This window comes from Ipomoea triloba, chromosome 5, assembly GCF_003576645.1.
Source record: "Ipomoea triloba cultivar NCNSP0323 chromosome 5, ASM357664v1".
Taxonomy (NCBI): Eukaryota; Viridiplantae; Streptophyta; class Magnoliopsida; order Solanales; family Convolvulaceae; genus Ipomoea; species Ipomoea triloba.
In genome coordinates this window covers 13,884,548-13,895,041 of record NC_044920.1, presented here as the reverse complement: position 1 = coordinate 13,895,041, position 10,494 = coordinate 13,884,548, and positions in this window count along the sequence as shown.

The following is a 10,494-nucleotide window of genomic DNA, read 5'->3' as shown; positions in this document are numbered from 1 at the left end:
TTCAGCTTTGTTGGAGAATTGTTAGTGTATCGAGACCAAGGTTGATATCTTGATTGCTTGATGTCTCGTATTCAAGTATCGAGAGGTCTATCTCTCGAACTCTGTTTATGTCTCGAACTAGATAGCTGTATCGAGAGGTCCTACCTCTCGAACTCTGCTTATGTCTCGAGACTTAGTTGATGTCTCGCAGACCCTTATTCCTCCAGTGTTGTCCCATGCTTTCTTCTGATCTGTCTATATGATTACAACACACGAGACTTCTAAGATGTTCAAACAAATTTACCTCAAGCTTAAATGTTTTCCGAGTTGAGCTCAAAGTTACCCGGTTGTATTTTCGCTCTTGGTTTACTTGTCGAACTTACAGCGTTTTGCCTATGTATCGAGACTTGGGGATTTCTACTTATCAATTGGTATCATCAAAACCTATTACATGATGTTCCTAACAGTATGCATCAAGGACAATATCATACTTACTCAATAGGGTTTCTAGTAAGGTTGTTTCTAAAATACCTTATGAACTGTGGACAGGAAGGAAACCTAGTTTGAGGCATCTTCACATTTGGGCTGTCAAACTAAAGTGAGGATATATAATCTACATGAAAATGAAAATAAATTGAATTCTAGAACCATTAGTGGTTATTTCATTGGATATCCAGAAAGGTCTAAAGGATACATGTTTTATTGTCCTAATCATAGTACGTGGATTGTTGAGTTTAGTAATGCTCGCTTCATTGAAAATGGCAAAGTCCGTGGGAGTGTGGAAGCTCATAATGTTGAGATTAAAGAGTCATTGATGGATCTAGGTTCATCAAGTGATCCTTTCCCCTGCAGTAATTCCTATTGCTGCAGTGCAACCTTATGGAAATACTTTGGAACAACAACAACTAGATGTTCCAATTCCACATGAGGAAGCGAGGTTGAAACTCAAGCTGATGATCAAGTGCAACCTCAGTAGGAAGCGGCATTGAGGAGATCTACTAGACAGAAAAGATCAGCCATTCCTGATGACTACATTGTTTATGTACTTGAGCATAAAAGTGACTTGAGCATTAATAATGGTCTAGTTTCATTTAACCAAGCCATACATGGTAATAATTCTTATTTTGACTATAAAGATAATTTATCTCCAGTTTCTAAGAAAGACTCTTTGAAAATTATTTTGACCTTGGTGGCTTATTTTTATCTTAAGCTCCACCAAATGGATGTTAAAACTGCTTTTCTGAATGGTGACTTGAAAGAGGAAGTGTATATGGATCAAACACACGTCTTCATGGCCACAGGAAAGGAAAATATAGTATGTAGATTGAAGAAGTTGATCTATGGATTAAAATAGGTTTCTAGACAATGGTACTTGAAATTCAATGATACTGTATTGTCATTTGGTTTTGTAGAGATCACTGTTGATAGGTATATCTACATGAAGGTTAATGGAAGCAAATTTGTAATCTTGGTATCATATGTTGACGGCATTCTTCTAGCTGCTAATGATAAATAGATGATGCGTGATGTTAAGGAATATTTTTGTAAGAACTTTGAAATTAAGGATAACGGTGAGACTTTATATGTGATTGGAATAGAAATATTCCATAATAGATCACAGGGGATTTTAGGTTTATCCATAAGGCTTACATTAGCAAAGTTTTAGAAAGATATAAACTGGAAAATTGCAAAGAAGGTCTTGCGATACTTACAAGGCACTAAGGACCACATGCTCACATATAGAAGGAAGAATAACCTGGAGGTTGTAGGTTATTCATACTTAGACTATGACGGATGTTTGGATACCCAAAAATCCACATTCAGACATATTTTCCTACTTGTTGGTGTAGCAATATCTTGGAATGTGAAGGAGTATGTCATTGCTATTTCCATTATGGAGGCAGAATTTGTAGCATGATCTGAGGCTACAAGTTCAATCATTATGCCTATGCAATTTCATTTCTGGTTTGAGCATTGTCGACACTATAGCCAAACCATTGAGGATTCATTGTGATAATGCGACAGTTGTGTTCTTCTCAAAGAACGACATATATACTAGAGGTGTCAAACACATGGATTTGAAATTTTTGTCTGTTAAGGAGGAGAAACAAAATCAAAGAGTATCAATAGTGCATTTTGGCACTGATCTTGTGATCGCAAATCTGTTGACTAAGGTATTAGCGCCCAAAACCTTCATTGGCCATGTTGGCAAAATGGGCATACTGGTAAAATCCTTGTAAATTTCTTGCCATGTTGGGGTTTTTTGATGTATATAAGACATAAAAAATAAGATAGGAAAGATGTTTTTTTTTATACAGAAAACCTATGGAACATAGAGAACCAAATTTGTAATGATTATGAGATAAACCTAGGCTCTAATACCAAATTGATATAAACCTAGTCCAAGATTCAAATAAAGATGGAGTATTGTCCCAAGATAGCTCCTAAGGTAAGGATAGAGATGGATCGAAATACCTTAGACCTCACGAGAAACCCTTAGTCCCGAATCCTCAAAGACTTAGAAGAATCTCATGGTAGCTTTAAGTACCTCGATGATGCAATCTTCAATCAACTAGAGTCGGATCTAGTTTCATTCGATTCAAGAACGAGTCAACGAACCAAAATCTAAGGTTGAAGAAAGGAAGATTGATTCGAGTCCACGAATCAATTTGCTAGTCGAGTCCACGACTAGTCACTAATTGAGTCCATAATTAGCCATAACGTTTCTTACACGAGTGTAAAAAAAAAAAAAAACTTTAAGAATTTTATTGAATGAAAGCCTGCTTAAAACTACTATGGATGTGCCCTATTTATAGTTGTAGGGAACATCATTGTAACCCTAAATACAATGAGAAAAAGAGTCTTAAACCTAATTTAGAAAGCAAGTAAATATAGTCCTATTTAGAAAGGGATTTATGGAATCCTTTCTAAATACAAACTAGAGTTTTCTCTTTCATGCCAAACAATTTAAAATAATGATGACAAAAAATAATAGGGCTGATTTGGGCCTAATTTAATTCCCAAAATAGCACTTAAACAATTATAACAAGCCTTGAGTTCTTCTTCATCTTTTGCAATTGGGCTTGACTTGGATTTCCACCATCTTTGAACATAACCAATGAAGAGTTGCCTTAATTTTTTGGACTTGGGCCTTGTGATTGGCCCAATTGATACACTTAATGGATCTTCGTTATGGTTCCTATTAGGTTTCCAGCCGTTGAGGACTTATTTTGTGCTGAACATGTCTTTCTTGGGATGTGTCCTAGGACTCTTTTATTCCTCGGACAGACTAGCTTAGTTTTAAGGTTTCGAACTTTAGGCTGAGAGAATGTCTCAAGCAATCCTTTCGAATGGTTAACCAGGTTAACGCTTTGAACCTTAAACCTACTACCTCTCGAATAAGAATGATTGACCTTACCTTGTTGCCTAAGAGTGGGCCTTCTATTTATCTCATCTTGATTAATGGCACTTGTGGACATCATGTGTCCAATCTCTTCTTGAATATGAATGTTCTTTCACTTTTTCCTTATTGCCTTAGTGATTTCCGGATTCAAGGGAATCAAACCTTGTGTTCTCCTTGATCTTGTGTGCATCAACCTACAAGAGTCACAAGACAAATGGACCTTGCAACTAAAAGTAGTTTGTCAAAGAGGTTATAGCAAAACAAAAGTAAACAAATGCAAAGAAATGTAAAAGAAAAACGTATCAAGTATCCAAGTATCCAAGTTCAAATTTCTTTGTATCTCACCAAAAAAAAAAAAACCAACAACTCAAAGACTACCATTTGCCATCCTCGACAATGGCGTCATTTTGACAACGTGGTTATTATGGGGTGGATGGAAAGGAAGTTAGGGAATAAAGATTGCCCGGGATGTAATTCTTTATGGATGACAACTTGGAAGCTATGAGTTTTACATGTGAGTTAAAAGATGGATTCGAGTTTTTCATGTACAAGATTCAAGGAGTGCATTGATCATTGGGAAAAGAATTCAAAGTAGAGAGTGAAAAAAAAAAAGAAAAAAAAAAGAGCAAAGCAAGTACTCAAGTAAATCAAACGAGGAAAGGACGGGATAAGGATTGATCTTCCATTGCAATGTGTTTCTAGTGTCTAAGCTAGAAATTGTGAGTTTGTGAGTATTGGATTTCAAGTGAGGTTTCTAACAATCTCATAGCCATTTTAGGTCTTTATGGCCTATCATAGGGCAAGGAAGCACCCGAGTGTCAACATTACACCTATGAGACAATTCATTCAACACCTTGTCTACACCTCATTCCAGACTACATCCTCTCAGATCTCAGGCGGGAATTACAAGTGGAAATGAGGCTTTATCAAACTAGCAATCTCTTGCCTAGAATGATAGGTCCTAAATTATCTAGAGAGTTAGGCCCTAAATCCAAAGATACAAATCAATCATTCCACTTCTAACATGAAATCAAACAATATTCACAATCATAATTCCATATTTAGCAATTCACAATCATAATTCCATATTTAGCAATTCACAACCACACTAGCACATTGCAATGAAATCACAATCCAATCCCTAGATATTTAGCCACTCATGCATGTCTATAGATTACAAACACAATGAATTGAAGTATAGCATTGAAATGAAGATGAAATTGAGAAATTGAAAAGTAATGAGGTTACCAACCCAAACTTCAATCCAGAGTAAGATCCAATCAACAATTGAATAGAAGTAGTAGCTCATAGATCACAAAGTGTTATCAAGACTTTCCAACTTAGATCTTCCTCTTTCTAGAATTGAGAGTGTTTGAGATGACCAAAATATCTAAGATGATGGGAAAAAATTTTAAATTGATCAAAAGGTACTAACTACAGTTGAAAATCTTTCTTTTAAAGTGGATTTCCCGGGCTCAAAAACTTTTTCGCACTCCCTGCCAAGCCCTCCATTACGATAATGGCCAGGGTCACTTACGTGCCCAAGTGCTCAGCCACGATCATGGCTGGGGTGAGAACTTGTGCCATGACCTCTGTCACGATTGTGACAGAGGTTCTGCTAATTCTTCCTCCCCACTCTTCCATGATTACTCCAATTTAAGCCCACATGTCACTCCTTTGATCAAGAATCCTTCAAAACACTCAAATGCACATAACATAGGGCATTGCAACACATTAACAACACTTTATAGCATTTTCTTCATAAATCAAGCACAAAGGATTCCAAATAAGCATAGAACAACCCCAAATTGACCCTTAAAAGTAAGCATCTTTTGGTACTTATCAAATGACATGATACTAATAAACACTTGAGATTCTCATCCTCAAGTAATTTTGGAATGCCTCAGCCACTGATTCGCCTTCATGAACTCCATATCTCCACCAGGCAATGCATTCATTTGTCTTCCTCCCATCATGAAGAGAGATGTCTGACCTTTTGATAATGTCATAGAGGATTTGCCCAAGTTTCTAATCATCATCAACCTTGCGGCCTTGAGTGTTTTGAGAAATCCTCTCAATTACTCGGTCATCTACTGATTTAACCTCTCGTTGAAGTGTCTTTTACCTTCAGCTTCTCCTAATCTGCACTATTTCTTGGCCCTTTCGATGTCTTCGACTCTACCCTATTCCTTAATGAACTACTCATTCATGTGGGGGATATGATTAACTTTCCTCTTCACATCCCACCTCTTTGTGTACTCGGGTAGGTTCTCGACTTTGAATTCACTACCTTGGTATGGCTTGTAGAGGACAGTTGCACCTAAAGTTGTGATGGTTGTTCTTTCACGCTTTGAGTGACCTCTTGAACTTCAACCACCTCTGCTTCTATTACTTTCTCCCTTTCTGGCATCATCAGCCACTGTTAAGTAAAAGAAATCAGCAATAAAGTGAATTTCATCAAGCATAATTTATTGATTCTTGCCCAAAATAAGTTGATTCTCATGTGTTAGATCAACCTTTTCCTCGATAAGGTCAACTTTGGACTTGATGGCTTTTTGGTTGACTATAAGTTGTCCTTAGTCCTCATAGATTTGCTGGAGGCCACCAAGTACATTATCTAGTACTTTCTACATATTAGCCATCATTTTCTCCGAATAGGTCAAGGACTCCAAAATTGAATGTTTGAACTTTTGATCAGCTTCCATTTTGGATTCGATTGGTTTGTTATGAGAGTGGGCGGAGCTCCTAGTCTCCTGAGCTTCCTTGTACACTTGAGATTTTGTCTCTATAGCCACCTTCTATGTCCTTTTGACCGCCTTCCTCGCCCTTTTGAACATGGATTTTGCATTCTTTGGAGCTTCTGTTGTTAACCTTTTCATTGCCTTCGATTGTTCGATTGTTTTGTCGTCTCGTGATGAGTTGAGTTTTAGCGGTGGATGGAAAGAATGTAAGGGAAGAAATTCCTCGGGATGTTGTTCTCATGAGGATGACAACTAGGAGAGATTTGAGTGTGTGCAATTACAAGTAATGCATTGACAACGATATCTAGGTGCATAAGAATATTGAGTGCAAGTTGAGAGCATGAAAATAAACAAAGCAAAAGATAACAAATAGAGAAACGGGGAATTGGAGAGTAGCTTTCCATATTATGCATCCAAGACTTGGGATAAAATTGATAAGTGTATGATAGACTACTTAGGGAGATTTCGCACAAACACTAAGCTCATAAAAATTAGACTCTTTGGCAAAGAATATGTCTAAGGAATTTTCACAAACACCTTGTCTACCTCTCCTTCCGGGCCTTGCCCTCTCGGATCTAGGATAGAAACTTTTATCAAACAAGACTCATGAAACCTCAATCTCTTGTAAGCTTCACTCTCTCTCACTTCTAACCTATTGTGGCCATCAACAAGCCAGAATATACTCAAAGTTTGATCACAACTACGTTAGGTCAATCATACACAATTATCTCATCATTTAACAAATTGAAGGACTAGAATGCATAATTGAAAGGCTCTATTCCAATTCCTAGAAAATCTAGCCACATATTCATAGGGAATCAACAATCAATTGGATTGAGATCAAAGTTGAATCACAAATGAAAATAGAAATTGAATTACAAATAAGAAAGAAAGTACCAAATTCAATCTAAGTTGCTAATCCACTTCACAATTGTTGAAGGATCACTCCAAATCTTAATCTTAGGGTTACTACTTACTAGAAATTCAAGTACAACGTGTCTAGAAAGAACAAGAACAAGAACTAATCTAATCAGGAATGATGATAATGAGGAAGATGTCTTCAATCACCAAGGAGAAAGCCTTTTAAACCATCTTTTTGTGCCTCCTACTTCCCGGCCACGATCGTGGCGGGGCTACTTACTCGACCGTGCATCTCCGCCACGATGGTGGTAGAGATCGTGGTGGCTTCTGTTTCCTCGTCACAATCTTCACCACGATCGTGGAAGGATTCATGGCGGCTTCTGGTTTTTCGCCACGAATCTCCCTACGACCGTGGTCAGGCGTCTTTAGCTTTCCTTGCTCATTTCTTCAACTTTTCTCCTTCTTTTTGGCCTCCATTCCCTGAAAACGGTCACAAAGTGTCTTCCTACTCCAATTCTTGTCACTTGTGAAAAAACACACCCATTTATCTCATTTCTTACCAAAACTAAACTCAAATATGTGAAAAATGGTCTCGAATTCCCCTATAAAATGATACACTTTTGGCACTTATTATCTCGGCCCGGGGAACAACAGGTTTTGTGGACTTAGAGGGAGTTGCACCCTTCCATTTCGGCGTTGGTGGCTTGGTCCTCATGAAGTAGTTGTTCCTATGAGCAACACCACCTTTGATTAGCTTAACTCCCTTTGACCGTAACAACTCTGTCACTAGAAACCCAAAACCCACTTGCTTAACAAGGGTCTTGTTTTCTGAGTCCACAGCTTTTTCCACATATGATTTTAAAAAATCATATACTACCTTGGATCAATCTACTGGGTAGTTGTTGAGGAGAGCGCTGAGCATTGTGAACTTTTTCTCGGTCATGTTTTTCGTCACAGCGACTTGGCTTTCCATGATCTTGCTGAGGATGTCTACTGCCTTCTCAAACTTTGGCTTGAGAACCTTCTTCTTGAGAGAAAACTTCAAGGTTGCAGGAGCCTGATCGCCCTTGATCTCGTTACACAGGGTCTCCTGGTTGTAAGCATGTCTAGAGCTATCTGTCTTCTCACCTTCATGGACTAGAAACTCGAATAAAGTCCTTATGTTGCCACGAACAATAACAACCTCAGTGACATTCAACGTTGAGCGAATCTAATCAGCCTTCTTGCTCAAACGGGCGTTCACATAGAATTCAGTTGCATCCAAGTTGTGCACTATTTTGTAGTCTTGGGTGACGAACTTCATCAGCCCTGCATCCTCTAAACACTTGATGATTCTTTAAGTTACTACATGGTCCTTGATGTGCTTCAGATAACCTTCCGTATCAAGCATTGAATCGCTTTTGACCTTTAAAATTAGTTCCAGAAGAACTTACTAGTCGGTTAGTGGAGCAAACTGAGAAGATGAGTTGGAAGAGCTAGAGGTCGCCATTGAAGGGTTTTGAAAAGCTTTGAGAACTTAGAGAATTTTAAGAGAGTTTTGAAAGCAAAAGACTTTAGTTTTTGCAATTCGTAAAAAAGTAGGTTTTAGGTTTAAAAACCTTTCGAAAATGGGTCAGGTGGAGAGAATTTGATTTTGGGCAATGTAAATTGCAACTGGCTAAAGGACTTAAATGCTCTCAAAAATTTTGATTTTGAATGGTATTTTAGTTCTTTTTTGTATAAGTATGGAGGTTGGATTTGATAAGGAGAAATATAGTGCTTAAAAAGTGAAAATTGCATTAAATAGGAGAGAGAATGACATTTAATTCATTTCTCATCACGTGTCAATGTGCACAGAGACATGCATCAGGAATTATACACATTACTATGTACCCTAGTATAAAATATTTGTTTGTGTCTATGAAACCGTTCAAATTGTTCTTTTGACATTGGTTCATGGACCATAAGCCAGTCCTCATCAGAAGGGAATAACCTTTCGGTGCCACTCATTGGTCTTCTAGATAACCTCTAAGGCTTATTGAACCTGTTGATCTAACCATTCGGATGACGATTCGGTCTCCTTCTCGAATGGTTTGGTTAGAATATCAACAAGGTGATTTTCAGTGTTGATATATTCTAGCATAATATCCTTCTTCTCAACATGGTCTCGGATGAAGTGATATTTGATGTCGATGTGCTTGGTCCTTGAGTGTAGTACCGGATTATGCATAATGGCTATAGCACTTGTGTTGTCACACTTGATACTAATTTCCTTTGCTTCAACACAATAATCCTGGAGTTGCTGCTTCATGCAAAGGATTTGAGCTCAACAATTTTCAACAGCAATGTATTCCGCTTTGGCAATACTTGTAGCTATAAAGTTTTACTTTTTGCTGAACCACGAGACGAGCCTTCCTCTTATAAATTGACATGTTCCAAATGTGCTATTTTTGTCTATCTTGCAACTGAAAGTCGATTTTTCGCGTGTAGTATAGTGGTGATGGTAGTGGTGAGTGTTTATGGTGGTGGAATGGATGGAAAGTGTAAACGATGATGGAATCCCCAAGTGTCCAATCATCCATTGCAACATTCTCTTTATTGGTTGCAAGGTATCTTCCCGGTATGCGGCTATTTCCTCCTTGATTTCTTTCCTAGCCAAGGCTTTGATATTTGCCAATTCTTCCCTAGCCTCTTGAATGAACTTTTGAAGTCTCCATTCAAGGCGTTCATATTCTTCATCAATCGGGGAGAAAGGTTGGAATAATGCCATGGTATGGGTGGGTAGGGTGGCTTTTTGGGTGGGGTATTCTTTTGGTAGGAATAATATGGTCGAACAAGGATAGGTTCCTCATAAAGATCACATTACGGAGAGTAAATTTTTCAAAATTCACCTTCAAAGCACAAGAGGAAGAATAAGATTTCGCAACTAAAAGTAGTTGCTTATTAGTTCACAAGATATGCACACTACTACACAGACGGCTTTTAACGTCAGCTAAATAGACCATTTAACGTCGGCTAAAATCCGACGTTGATCTGGCCGACGTTGTAAGGGTACACATACAACATCGGCTAAATGTTAGCCGACGTTGTAAGGTACACATACAACGTCGGCTAAATGTTAACCGACGTTGTAAGGTACACATACAACGTCGGCTCTTTACAAATAGCCGACGTTGTAGGTAATTTAAAAACAAATAAAATACCCTACAACGTCGGCTATTTACAAATAGCCGACGTTGTAGGTAATTTGAAAACTACTAAAATACCCTACAACGTCGGCTATTTACAAATAGCCGACGTTGTAGGTAATTTGAAAACTACTAAAATACCCTACAACGTCGGCTATTTACAAATAGCTGACGTTGTAGGTAATTTGAAAAATACTAAAATACCCTACAACGTTGGCTCTTTACAAATAGCCGACGTTGTAGGTAATTTGAAAACTACTAAAATACCCTACAACGTCGGCTCTTTACAAATAGCCGACGTTGTAGGTAATTTGAAAACTACTAAAATACCCTACAACGTCGG